Genomic DNA, 12,626 nt, shown 5'->3' with positions numbered 1-12,626 from the left:
GATTGACGGCATATCTAACCATGCCCAGCCTCTCCTGATTTTATCACTTCCCGTCCTTGCTGTTCCAAGCTGCTCACAGCGACTGTTGTTTGGGACACATTAATGCAGTGTGTCATGAGGTTACACCAGTGTTTACATACCACATGTCCTCTCACGAGGGACTGAGCCCATGTCTAACTCTGACAGTGACCCAGATAAATAGCGCCCGTTTGCGAAATGAGGGGATATTTTGGAGTTTGGGGGCTGGTTTTGGAATGCCGGGAATCATCTTACACATGCTAAGCAAGAGCTCTCTTCCTGAGCAGCACCCTAGCCTAGCTGCACCCCAGCCCCGGGATAGCTTTCTTATTTTAAAACTCTACCATACTTGTGCAGCATGCTTTAAATTTGTTATATAAATAGCATTTGTTTCTTCATATACAGCTTTATAAACATCTTGTAAGTCTATAGTGAAAGAGAGGCCCCTTTTGCTACCACCTCCGACACCCCACACCCTGCTCTGAGTGCCTTCCTGGGGATGATTGCCACTTCCTTCCAAGGCCTTTGCATGTGCACACACAAGCCTGTTGTCTGTGTAGGCATTGTTCTGTAACCTGGATAGGATACTCAGAGATCCCACTACCTTGCTTGGGTTTGGTTAAAACAGCTTCAGGGTTTGTCGTGGTAAGGTCACCCTCCTGTACCCTCTCCTTCTCTGAAGGGTTTGCACTCTGTATAGAATTTCACAATGCTGCGGTAACTGTTGCTAGACCTACAGTAGATCCGCATGCAAGGCTGCGTGTGTGCGGGGCACACTTTTGGAAACAGAACTGATAGATGCCCAAGGGACTTGTGCGTAACGTTAGGGTGGCCACTACCAAATGATCTTCTCAAAAGCTGCTACGTCTTCTATTAAAACAAGTTCCTTTAAATTCAAAAGTAGCTCATCTTCTTAAAAATATGTAAGGACACAAAGACCAGCAGTTTTAAAACATCTATAATTGCAAGTCAGATATGGTGGGACACGCCTGTAATGTCAACAGGTAGAGGCAGGAGGATCGGGAGTTCACAAGGTCATCCTTGACTATAAGGTCAGTTTGAGGCCAGCAACCATGCGTGACTTCATCACCCAGAAATGATAACTGCTAGCACATAGGCTACTGAGCCTTTAAATGCAGCCTTAATGTAATGCAGTTCTCTTTAGTAACTGATCTTTTACCATTAATATATATCCCAAGATTTCCCAAGTTATTAGCAACTCTTCCATCTTAATGATCTCAGCTCCCAACATAGTTTGAGACAAAAAGAGGAAGCTTATGTGGAAAGAAGGAAGCTTTGGAAATTATTTTAAAAGGCACTAGAAAGATGGCTCCGAGGTTCAGAACACTGGCTGCTTTTCTAGAGGATCCAGGCTCTATTCCCAGCATCCACACGGAGGCTCAGTTGTTGGGGATCTGATGACTTCTGGCTTATGAGAGCCCCAGGCACACCACACCCAGGGTGCCTAGACATACAAGCCGGTAAAGCACACATTAAGAATAGAAAGTGCTTAAAGACAGCTTTTAAATAATTTTGAAAGACTGCAGAAGGCAACACTAATCCTGTCTTGGTTTATCAAAGCCCACAGAACACAGCCCTGGAAATCCAAAAGTTGTCTGTGGAATATTCTGCAATCTTGGTCCCTGGCGTCTTTGGAGGTTGATAATTCTGATGTCTTCCCAGCAATACCTATCAACATAATAAATGTAACTAACTTAAGGGGGTGTGATTTCAGAACACACACAAGATGTCTAGAGACATAGTCCCTTGTCTATTGCCATCACTTCAGACAGTTGTGCTGAAGGCCTCCACTGGGATGACCCACAGCATGAATGACCCATAGAACTTTTGACCTTGTATGGGGTCAGGGGTTTTGACTTTTGTTTTTCTTAGGACAGAGCCTTTCCATGCAGTCCATGCTGACCTCAGACTCACAGCAATCCACCAGTGCTGGGATTACAGGTGTGAGCCGCCATGAGAGCCGCCGTGTGAGCCGCCATGCCGGGCAAGCCTGGACTCTTGACTCTGACCCAGGACTTCAGTCCTGGCCCCGCTTCTGGCTCCAGTCCCTCTGCCTGTTTCTGCCTTTGGAAAACACAGGCGTTAATAAGAGGTTTCAGGGTTGTTGTGAAGTTAAATGTGTTCATATGCATACAATGTTTGGAAGGGAGGCTGGCACAGGGTAAGCGGTAATTACTTGTCAGCTCTTGTTATTTCCAGCGTTTTGCCTTTGTAACGTTTCTAACACGCATCGGATTACTTCTGAGGGATAAATTCCTAGAGGTGGGAATAGCAAGGTTAAACTGTTAGTATACTATAAGATTTAACAGATATTATAAAATTTCTCCCTGAAGATTCAGATGCAGTAACATCCCAGGTCTGGGTAGTGGGTAAAGCTCATCCTGTGGAGCCCCAGCCATACTTTATTTGCCCAGCGCTAAGGCTGGAAGCCAGCCTAGCCTGTAGCACTAGGCAAGTGCTTCATGAAGCCCCAGCCTCAGTCCCTTCCGAACTTTCACTGGAAAGAGACAGTAAGCAGAATAAATAAGTGAGGAATAAATAAGTGAGCCGTGAGGTGGCCAGCGCTGGACGGAGAACTCAAGCAGGGTCAGATCAGGTGGGGTGGCTGGGAGAGGGTCTGGGGCCATGCTGGCCTGTAGGGGTGGGGAGTGAGAGCACAGGAAGGCAGAGCGGTGCTGGGGTGAGGTAGGCCGAGGGGAGCCTGGATGACCAGATCAAACTGCTATGGGAGCTGTTTGGAGCTTGCTAACCAGCTCTAGGAAAGGCGGAGTGGGCACTCAAGGACACGGGACAACCTGAATTTGTGTCTTCCGTGTTTAATCTGTTTAAGAACCGGAAGAGGAAGGGGCAACTGCCATTCTCCTCCAGGAAAATCTGACATCCCCTGTTTTCTCAGTGAATTGAAACTATTCAGATCCCCACACCCCTTCTTTTCTCCGTAGGACAGTAGAAGGGTATAATGAGGGGCTGCAGCTCGTTTGTCAGTTCCCGGGCTGTGTTCCCAGGCAGCATTGAGGCAGCAGCTCCAAGCATTTAGGTCTGAGGTGACAGCGTCCAGATGAGGAAGAGTCCCTGAACTGCCTCTTCTCCTGTGCCTTCTGACCCCAGAGGGGTGTGAGTCGGAGAGGCAGCTCAGAGGCTGTAGTGTAGCGTGGGCCGACAGGAGCAGCAAGCCAGTGCACTTGAGCGCCATCAGGGCCCCTGTAAGTAGCCTGGAATCTCCACTGATGGCTCCAGACATAGAGCCTGTGCCTTGAATAAGCTAGGATGTGCCAGGGGCCTGTGAATGATGAGACAGAGAGTTGAAATGGTTAAAGTGAGGGAAGGTGATGTGGGTGAAGAGTTAAGGCAGGGGCATGTACCTGTTGATACGGGAGTCAAAGCCGAGCCATCGCAGGACGAAGTTTATCTACATCTTGCCCAGTGCTCCCATCTGTGGCTTCCCTTGGTGATGTGTAGTGGATGCCCATTGTGTGTGGGTGTGGGTGCCCAAACGGAGGATATACAGAAACTGCCAAGAGGGGCTGCCAGTTCCTGTGGAGAAGGAGGAACATTCTGCATCCCAGGAGCCTGGCTAAGCACCCACAACCTCCAGTTCCTTCACTATTTGGACTTCTAACCCCCAGTGCTGTACACTGTGGTTTAACCTGTGGTCACTAGTTACAGCCCCCACAAGAAATGAACACAGAAAATGGGAGGGGTGTGAAATTGGAGATTTTCTTAGTTCATTCAGGCTGCAATAGCAAATCTTACAGACTGGTAGCTTATAAACCCAGTTTGGCCAGCAAGATGGTTAGGTGGGTCAAAGTGCTTGTTGCCAAATCCAACAACTTCGGCTCAATCCCCAGGCCCCACAGAGTGGGAAAGGAGAACCGACTCCCACAAGTTGTCCTCCACACATGTGTGTGGCATATCTAACCACAAAAATGAGTAAGTAAAATGCAGTTTAAAAACTATAAACTGCTGGGCATGGTGGCGCACACCTTCAATCCCAACACGCAGGAGGCAGAGGCAGACGGATCTCAGAGTTCGAGGCCAGCCTCTTCTATAGAGTGAGTTCCCGGACAGCCAGGGTTATAAAGTGAGACTCTGTCTCAAACAAACAAACTAACTAACTAACTAACTAACTAAAAGTTATAAACCCCAGAAATGTACCTGTCTCGTTCTGAAGCCTGAGAAGTCCGAGGCTGGTGTGTGGTGAGGGTGTTTCCCCTTTCACTCCTCTCCACACAGTGGAAGGGCTTAACAGTATGCCCGGAAATGTACCCATAGGCTCGGGTGTTTCAAAGCTAGGTTCCTAGCTAGAAGTGCTGTTTTGAAATATTCTGGAACTTTTAGGAGGTGGAGTCTCACTAGGGAAGTAAGTCGCTGGGGGCGGGTCTTGAGGTCGGATAGCCCTGCCCCACTTCCTGTCTACTGCTTCCTGATGCTCTGTGACATTCTCCTGTTGCCTGCTGCTATGCCCTTCCCACCATGCTGAGATGGTGTCCTTAGAACTGTAAGCCCAAATAAGCCCTGGCTCTGAAGTAATGTCTTCTCAGGTGTTTGGTCACAGCAGACATGAAAGTAACAAATAAATAAATCTCTTTTATGGGGTGTCAATTCCGATCATGCGGCTAGTAGGTTTTGGCATGAACGGGGTAGGGCACAGGCTACAGCCCCTGCCTCCTGGGAGACTTGTTTCTCAACGGCTGTCTCCTATCTGCAGTATCCATTCTGGCTACTTCCCTCCAGATATTTTCTAAGGGCCCATGACTGTCTCAAATGTCAATCCCACCCTGCCTTGCCCCACCAGCCCTTAGTGGTCCAGGCAGAGGAAGCATTTGGTTGAGTCTGGGACCTCAGAGTAACCCGAGCTTACTCGGGCAGAAACAAACAGAACACCTACACCTTCAGTCTGCCCTCATGCCGTTGGCACATTTGCTATTGTGGCTGGGCGTGACTTCTGTCCTTCCTGCCTCTCACGTGTGTGCGTGTGAGAGGCTGGGATATCCACGAGCCCCAGCCGGATTCTGTCACTGGTTCACTCTGCCCTCTTGAAGACGGACAAAGAGGGCCGTTTTGAGCTCTTACATCTGTCAAGAACGAGACTGATAGAGACAGTGTCATAAATAATGCAGAGAGTGAAAGCCTCGGGTCAGAAATGGCTTGACATCATGGCCATAATGCCTGACTAGGCACTTTTAGTGACCTATACACAGGAGAGCTGGCTCAGCGCAAGGACTGGATTTAGGATGGGATTTTCCTTTGCCGTTGGTGCTGGGATGATCACACCACTGAAGGGTCAATTTGGGATGAAAGAGGGGGTGTCCTATGAGCCCACAGGCTGCACAGCCTTTGCAATGATGCCTCTGCCAGTGTCCTTGGACTCTGCCCAGCACACTGAGAACAAGCTTCCCAGGGTCAATGATTCCTCAGCACCCCAAAAAGAATAAGGTTGAGAATATAAGACAGCAGGGACTGGTCACATCTGCCTCAGAGCTTTCAGCCCCTTACAGGTCTGCAGTGCTCTCCCAGCACGTTCTGAAGCCTCACCGAGCCCTGAACTTGCCACATCACAGAGTTGACATGGTGGGATCTGCGTCTGTTTGCGAGGACCATTGTCATCTTACAGAGCACCATCTCACTGAGCCCCAAACTCACCACATCACAGAGTTGACATAGTGGGATCTGTGTCTGTTAGCAAGGACCACTGTCATCTTACAGAGCACCATCTGTGGCTTGTGTAACTCTGCACAACTTACCCCACTGGACTAAGTGCTGCTCAGGCCCGAGGCTCCATCTGCCTTCCTTCCTGAATCCCAAGAGCTTAGAGCACAGCTCAGCAGTCCCAGAATTGGTCCACATCTGCTGCATGGAAAACATAAAAAACACTCTCTGCCCTGCAGTCCGCCTGGAAAATATCAGCAGTCCACAAAGTCAACGGTTTTCAAAACTCTCTCTCTCTCTCTCTCTCTCTCTCTCTCTCTCTCTCTCTCTGTGTGTGTGTGTGTGTGTGTGTGTGTGTCTGTCTGTCTCTTTCTCCCTCTCTCCACATATATAAGTGGTTTGAATAGGAGGTATGGCCCCTATAGATTCAACGCACGTTTGAATGCTTGCCCTATAGGAAGGGGCACTATTATGAAGTGTGACCTTGTTAGAGTGGGTGTGGCCTTGTTGGAGGAAATGTGTCCCTGTGGGGGGGACAGGCTTTGAGGTCTCATATGCTCAAGCTATGTCCAGTATGGTACAGTCTGCTGCTCCCTGTGGATCATGACACAGGTAGGAGTCTGGCCCCTTCTCCAGCACCATGTCTGCCTGCACACTGCCACGCTATATATCATATGGATATACGATATATATCATAATATATATATATATATACTTTATTACAGTTGTTAACCCAGATTTTGTTCTCTCTTCCCATTGAGTTCTATTTTATTTTCAGGGGAGCCTTTTGGGCATGGTGTTAAATTTATAAACATTCATTCACCAGGTTCATAAAACAAGGCTTGCCTGAGGCTTTGCCTAAAGGACTAGATTTTCTTTATGCATTATCATTTTTAATTACACATTACAGCCGGGCGGTGGTGGCACACGCCTTTAATCCCAGCACTCGGGAGGCAGAGGCAGGCGGATCTCTGTGAGTTCAAGACCAGCCTGGTCTACAGAGCTAGTTCCAGGACAGGCTCCAAAGCCACAGAGAAACCCTGTCTCGAAAAACCAAATAATAATAATAATAATAATAATAATTCTAGTCTTACTATTAAAATTATGAACCCCCTCCCCATGTTGGGGATTAGAGCCAGGGCCTTGTTTATGCTGGACCAGTGACGCCCCTCTGAGCTACATCCTCAGCCCTCTATACATTGTTACAAAGTTAAAACACTAGAAAATACAACAGAAAGAGAAGTACAAGCAAGAAACAGAATATCTTGTAAGTCCAGCACCTGGGTAGAACCTCTGCATCTGGGCACACATTGCCCCAGCTGAAGCAACCTGCCTCTTCAATATTTTTCTCTTTCTTTCTATTTGTTCTTTTTCATGCAACACATCCTGACCACAGCCTCTCCTCCTTCCAATCCTCCCAGTCACCAATCTCCACCTCTCCTCTCCCCCAGATCCACTACTCCAGTTTCCCTTCAGAAAAGAGCAGGCCTCCCAGGGATAACACGATGCAGTGACTTTGCATGAACCGGGCATTGGTGGCACACGCCTTTAATCCCAGCACTCAGGAGGCGGAGGCAGGCAGATCTCTGTGAGTTTGAGACCAGCCTGGTCTACAGAGTGAGTTCCAGGATTGGTTCCATAGCTGAGAAACCCTGTCTCTAAATAAAGGAATAAATAAAAAGACTTTCCGTAAGCCCTTATATCAAGACTGGATGAGGTGACCCAGTAGGAGGAAAAGGGTTCTGAGAGCAGGTAAAAGAGTCAGGGCTGCCCCCACTCCCACTGTTAGTCCCATAAAACCCCCAAGCTAAACAACCACACCATGTATGCAGAGGACCTAGCACAGAACCATGCAGGCTCCGTGATGCTGCTTCAGTCCCTGTGAGCCCCTGTGAGCCCTGCTCAGTTGATCCTGTGGGCCATGGTCTATGTCTTTTCATTTTTTAGAATTTATTTGTGTGTGTGTGCATGCACGCGAGTGTACATATACCGTGCGTAGTAATGAAATGTGTATGAGTGCAGAGGCCAGAAGAGGGCGCCAGATCCCCTAGAACTGGAGTTACAGTCGTCTATTGCCTGCCGTGTTGCTGGGAACTGAACTTGAGTCCTCTGAAACAGCAGTACATGCTGTTAGCCACTGAGCCATCTCTCCAGCTGCCCAAACTGCCTCTTCTTACAAGGATCTAGTATAGTTTCCCAGGATTCTGCTGAGCCCAGGCACACTGTCAGCCAAGGCATGAGCTCTGCTGAGCTGGTGCATTCCCTGACCCCACCACTCAAGCTCTGAAATCCGCAGGCTTGTATGAGCCTGGGTTCAAAGAAGAAAACAAAGATGGAAAACTCTATACAGCAATCAGCCCAGCAAGCAAATTTTCAAGGCACACCTATTTTTAAAAGCAGAGCTATTAAATTAGCCAAAAGGAACACACCAGACCCAGCAGAGTGAGTTCCAAATGGCTTTTTGAAATAATTAACTCAGACAGCGGAGATAAGTACACTCACTATCAGCAGGAAGTGGTACAGGGCTGCAAACTGGAGGTGGCCCTAGGGTGTGCAGAAAAGGGGCTGGGAAGCCAGACGTGGTGGCGCATGCCTGAAATCCCAGCATATAGAAGGCAGAGGCAGAATCGTGAATCCAAAGCCAACCTGGATTACACAGCAAGGTCCTCATATCTTTCGCTCCCCCCCCCCCAAAAAAAAAGCTGGGGGAGTAGCTTGGTGGCAGAATGCTTGCCCAGCATATACAAGGTCCTAAGATTGATTTCCAATACAAAAAAAAAAAAAAAAAAAGAGGAGGAGGAAGACGCATTGGCGGAAGATGAGGAAGGCTGACCCATGAAGTTGGGCATCTCTCCAGGGGCTTTTCAGTTGTGGATTTAGGCATCTAGCCTGTGTCTGCTCCATCACAGACCTCTCCAAACTTTCTTAGCTCCTCTATGCTTGGGTTTCTCATCTATAGAATGGGGATAGCAGCTTTGCAGAGGGGCACTAACAGTACCATAGCCAATGGTTTATCTGAGGCACAATTACAGTGATTAAAATGGGGCCAAGCTAAATAACCGCTTCATAGGATTGTGGCAACAGACATATAAAATATTTCAGCTGATTATTGCCCAAGTGAGCTTGTGATTGTTGGTGCTCCTATGAAGAGTGGTGTGGAAGAGGTTGACAAGATGGTTCAGCCAGGAAATGGTGCCTGAGTTTGACTCACAGGACCACACGGTGGAAGGAGAGAACTAATTCCTGCAAGCAGTCCTCCAACCATACACAGACCATGGGGCACATTCGTCTACACATACACTAAATAAATTAATTAAGTGTAATAAAGATACTAAAGAATGGGGTGGAAGGTGAGTGGGTGTGTGTTTGTGGTTGCACAGCTTGCTTTTAGCACTGCCAAAAATCACTGAAATGATTGGGACCTCAAAACAAGACTGAGCCAAAGAGACAAAGCAAACAAAGCAAGCCTCAAGTACCTCACAGACACAGCCCCTGCAGGAGCTAGAGCTGAGTGGCCCTTCTCACCTGGGAGGAGAAAACAATCCTGACTACAATCTCAGCCTCAAGACCAGAAGAGGCAACACATTCAGTCATGAATGTTCCAACTCATCTCCACACATACAGCATGCACACTCCTTCCTAACACACACACACACACACACACACACACACACATTTGTATACACCCGACCCTCCACACAGTAGGAGGAGTTGACTTCTTATGGCCATGACTTTGAAGAGAAATGGGAGCTTGCCCCTTGTGCCAGCTGGCTTGGCAAAGAAGGAACTGCTTACAATATGTATCTTGTATATAGGAAGAGGGGCAGTTTGTACCATACACCAGGAGAGGAGGGGGCATGGAGGGAAAGGGAGGCTGGCAGGTAGGAGCTGCCCCTGATCCTGCCCAGAGGACTCAGAGAGGTCACAGCTTGGCAGACAGCATCTGGTCCCAGCAGGAGGCGAATAATTGGCTATAAATAATGTATGGGGTGAGCAGGGATGGAGTGGAGGAAGCTTAGGCTTAGATGCAGGAGAGCCCTGAAGGAATTCCCACTTTTGCCTTGGGTGGGTAGTGCGTCCTCTCACAACCAGGCTATTCATCCTAGCGACCAGTCACTGTGAGGATGACCAGACACACAGAAAGGCCTAGACCAAAGGTATTGTAGAGGAGAAAGAAAATTACTTTTCCTCTGCCCCTCGTCCCGAGTTCCCTGGCTGTATAGATTATATTTACCAAGGACAGAAGCCAGACTAGAGAGGGCCATGGAAGGACTTGCAGATTCAGGGGGGTAGACTCGGGCTCAAGAGCATCTGACGTGTTGTTGGGGGAGTGACAGGACAAAGGGACAGGATCCTGGGAGACACGGTGGGAAGGCACCAAGGGAAGATGGGACCACTTAGATTCACCATGATGCCCCACTGTACCCCAACTGTCTCCCTGGTAAGAAGCTAGGAATCTGGACAAACCACGTCCTTACTGGGTGTGGTGCTATATGTCTCTGATCTTCAGACAAAAGATCTCAAGTTCCAGGCCAGTCTGCCTCTACGTACCCAGACCCTGAAAGAACAGAGACAGACAGAGCCCACAAATGTATGTCCTGTGTTAGGCAAATAGGAGGAGCCAGAAAGCTTTCTATGTATTTGGCTCTTCTCAACCGTCAGCTCAAGCTAATGGATATGATAAGGCCTATGTGTGGGGGTGGCATATTTTGCCATTACTGTGGTATCACTAGCAGATGGACACAGTCATGACTCCTGCATGATGGGCCTGATGGGGAGAAGTGCAGACTCAGTGCACGCTGACTCTGTGAAGGCAGCAGGTGGGACATCCAGAGATGGCGTACAGACCGGAGCCCAGGCAGCGACAACATGCTAGGACCCGCCTGCTGGACCTTACTTCTCACTTCCCAGCTTGCAATCCCTTCACTTGAAAGTTTCTGACCCCGTGTCCTTCTTCGCGATACACATGACCCAACCCAACCCTCTAAGTCGATGGGTTTGTGTCAAGACAAATCTATGAACCTCCTGGAGACCTCTCAATAGGCCCTTCATATAAAAATGGGGGGGAGTGATCACTTTTTCTTATGTGGGTTTCCTGCCAGCAGTAGCCACTTCAAGTCAACCATTATTTAATAAGTGGCCATTAAGTGATGAGAATTATGGTCCTTGGCATAAGAGATGGGACACTATCTTAATTGTTTTTTACCGTGGTTATAAAAGAAATTATCACTTAAGAAGCTTAAAACAGCACACATTAAAAATTTTTATGTGGGGCTGGAGAGATGGTTCAGAAGTTAAGAGCACTGGCTGCCCTTCCAAAGGACCCACATGGACACTCACAACTTTCTATAACTCCTGTTCCAGAGGATCTGACACCCTCACACAGACAAACATGCAGGCAAAACACCAGTGTACATAAAATACAAATAAATTACTTAAAAATTGTCCATGTATCAGTATTTTGTCTGCATATCTGTCTGCGTACCATTAGCACACGGTGCTGGCAAAGTCCAGAAAGGACACCTAGTCCCCTGGGACTGGAGTTACAGACAACTATGAGCTGCCATGTGGGTGCTGGGAATTGAACATGGACCCCCTGTAAAAGTTCTTTTAACTGCTGGGCCATCTGTCCAGCCCCCACAGCCACACTTAAATCCTAGCTTTGGGGGACTTATGTCTGAAACGTGTTTCTTCAGGTTAAAAGCACAATAGCCCCTTCACTACTCCCCTTCTGGAACTCCAGGAAATGAACCACACGTCAACCCTTCTCAGCTTCCGGTCTGCCCACCCATTTGGGTTCACGGCTGCAGGGGAATATCATTTTAAGCTGTGTTACTTCTGTTTATGCTCTGGAACATTTGTTTAATGATGTAAAGGTGTGTTGCTTTTGTTTATGCTGCATTTGTTTAACCCTGTGAAGCTGTGATTCTTTGCCTGTCTAAAACACCTGATGGTCTAATAAAGAGCTGAACAGCCAACAGCAAGGCAGGAGCAGGGATAGGCTGGGCTGGCAGTCAGAGAGAATAAATAAGAGGAGAAACCTGGGAGATAGGAGCAAGAGAACAAGGAGAGGAGACATGGGGGCAGGGTTAGCCACCACAGCCAGCACAGAGTGAGAAGAAAAGGTGTACAGAAATAAGAAAAGGCAAAAGATAGTCAGGAGAGTTTAAGAAAAGCTGGCAAGAAACAAGCGAACCTAAGGCCAGGCTTTTGTAATTAAAAATAAGCCTCCGTGTGGGATTTATCTGGGAGCTGGGTGGTGAGCCCTCAGAAAGCAAAAAGAGTAAAACAGCCGACAACACATGGCCCTATCCTCAACTTCCAATGCTACCTGCTTGGGCTCATGGCCCTGTCTTCAACCTCCAAAGCCGCCAACGACTTCATCAAACCAAAGCCTCCTCACACTTCCCTCCTCTCCCACTATTGCCTCTCCCTTCTGCTTTCAAGGACCCCTCTGACGACATGGGTCAGAGAACCGGGGATGATCTCCTCTTACAGCTTTGTTCATTTCCTTGAAGGAGGCATGTGCCACCGTGCTCATGAGGTCAGAGGGCAGCTTGTTGGAGCACGTTTTTCTCTTCCACCCCGTGTATCCTGGGGACTGGACTAAGGGTGTCAGACCTAGTGACAGGTGCATACCTGCTGAGTTACCCCTCCCGCTGCCAGGCTCTGGTCTAAGCACGCTAAGCTGGGGTATAGCACAGTTGGTAGAATGCATGAACGAAATCCAGAGCCGACTTCCCAGCCCCATATGAACCAGATGTGTAGGTACACTCCTGTAACCCCGGCACTTGGGAGGAGGCAGAGGCAGAAGGGTCAGAAATTTGAAGTCATCCTCAGTTACACGGCAAGTTCAAGGCCAGCCTAGAATACAAGAGATCCTGTCTCAAAAATAAATAAGCCAGTTCCTTATAGAACCTTCATTCCCTGGTGCCAAT

The sequence above is a fragment of the Microtus oregoni genome, unplaced genomic scaffold (genome assembly GCF_018167655.1).
Source record: "Microtus oregoni isolate MIOR12 unplaced genomic scaffold, Mior012 000004F_ref0000308, whole genome shotgun sequence".
In the NCBI taxonomy this organism is placed as follows: domain Eukaryota; kingdom Metazoa; phylum Chordata; class Mammalia; order Rodentia; family Cricetidae; genus Microtus; species Microtus oregoni.
This window is presented reverse-complemented; position numbering follows the sequence as displayed.